Consider the following 2,006-nt stretch of genomic DNA (forward strand, 5'->3'; position numbering starts at 1 on the left):
GCTTACGGCCATACCACCCTGAACACGCCCGATCTCATCCGATCTCGGAAACTAAACAGGGTCGGGCCTGGTTAGTACCTTGATGGGAGACCGCCTGGGAATACCAGGTGCCGTAAGCTTTTTCACTCCCCTTAGCAACCAGGAAAGGGCTCTCTTGGTACCTCAGTGGAGATCCATCCCTGATGAAATGAGCAGCTTTGAATCATAAGCAGCTTTGAATCATAACCAGCTACGATGGCAAGCGTGGAATGTCGCCTAGATCCAGTTTTCCCAAGAACTACTGCTTCGTTTCAATGATTCATATTCGTGAGACTGTATGCTACTTATCCAGTACACTTGAGAAGAGAATATTGTATGTTCATTCCATATTCACTGTAATCCGAAGATTTATTTCATCTCCAGCATAGCGATGCCACGGCGTCTTTAAAAGGCCCCGTTGTGAGGACTGAGATGGCTTACGGCCATACCACCCTGAACACGCCCGATCTCGGAATGTAAGCAGGGTCGGGCCTGGTTAGTACTTGGATGGGAGACCGCCTGGGAATACCAGGTGCCATAAGCTTTTTCACTCCCCTTAGCAACCACGAAAGGGCTCTCTTGGTACCTCAGTGGAGATCCATCCCTGATGAAATGAGCAGCTTTGAATCACAACCAGCTACGATGGCAAGCGCGGAATGTCGCCTAGATCCAGTTTTCCCAAGAACTACTGCTTCGTTTCAATGATTCATATTCGTGAGACTGTATGCTACTTATCCAGTACACTTGAGAAGAGAATATTGTATGTTCATTCCATATTCACTGTAATCCGAAGATTTATTTCATCTCCAGCATAGCGATGCCACGGCGTCTTTAAAAGGCCCCGTCGTGAGGATTGAGACGGCTTACGGCCATACCACCCTGAACGCGCATGTTTGCTTGTCAGGTGATACGGAAGGAAGAGAGAGCGGGAGTTTGCTTTGTGATACTAAGACAGAGAGAATCTCTTTTTCGTTTATTTTCGATTTAAACTAGTTATTATTTTAGTTTCATTTCTTTCGTTATTAATTAGTGCCTTTTGTCGCTCCCCGCGGTCTTCCGACTGTCGGGGAGTTGTTATTATTTAAATTTCCTCAATGATGGACATCCATGGAGACAGACCCAGGAACGAACAAAAGACCATGACACAGGACAACGGACAAAACAACGGCAGGAACACGGCCGAATATGATGAAGACAATCAGGTAAGTGCATATTGCGGAGATGAGATGGCGGGGAGGGAGACAGACAGCCAGCAAAATGGTGGTAAATCGGAAGCATATAATAAGAAAATGCAGGAGACGGGATATGCAAGGGAGCTGACGGTAACGGTGGAATTGAAAGGAGAAGAAATAGTTTCACCGGTCGAGTTAATTCGATTCACGCGTTTAATGTGTGGCAGTATTAATGCGTGCAGAAATACCGGGCCAAATAAATATGAAATTACAATGGGAAGTACAGCGGGAAAAAATAAACTTTTAGATGGCTACAAGATCGGCAACACAATGGTGCAGGGCAAAGAAATAGCTAATGATGAGCTAGTAGTTTCATTCCTGGGCTTGCCGGCATATGTGACTGATGCGGAGATTTTAGAAAAACTAGAGTCATGTCTTCAGATTAACCCCAAACCTAAATCTATCTATAGCTCATTTGAGACTCTCACTCTCAGCCTGTCCCACCAAAACTGGAAGTCAGAAAAGCCAGTTTTATTAGTTGTTGTGTATCGCCCACCTGCTGCTGCTTACTCAGAGTTCCTGTCTGAGTTTTCAGACTTCTTATCTAGTTTAGTGCTCAGTACAGATAAAGTCATTATAGTAGGTGACTTTAACATTCATATGGATGCTGACTCTGACAGTCTTAAGACAGCCTTTAGTTCACTCTTAGATTCAATAGGTCTCCTTCAGATAGTGAATGAACCAACACACTGCCACAATCACACACTCGATCTGGTTCTCACCTACGGCCTAGAAACTAAGAACCTGTTAGTGTTA

At 44.8% G+C, this 2,006-nt stretch overlaps 1 non-coding gene and 1 pseudogene across 1 annotated transcript; both read left to right on the plus strand.

The window, feature by feature from the left end:
* LOC124074041 lies at window positions 1-119 on the plus strand. Its single transcript, XR_006845763.1, has one exon. It is a non-coding gene; the product is annotated as a 5S ribosomal RNA (ribosomal RNA).
* A 334-nt stretch (window positions 120-453) lies between these two features.
* Window positions 454-562, plus strand: LOC124074044 (annotated as a pseudogene).
* Window positions 563-2,006: the final 1,444 nt, after the last annotated feature.

Source organism: Scatophagus argus, chromosome 16 (assembly GCF_020382885.2).
Source record: "Scatophagus argus isolate fScaArg1 chromosome 16, fScaArg1.pri, whole genome shotgun sequence".
NCBI classification, from domain to species: Eukaryota; Metazoa; Chordata; class Actinopteri; family Scatophagidae; genus Scatophagus; species Scatophagus argus.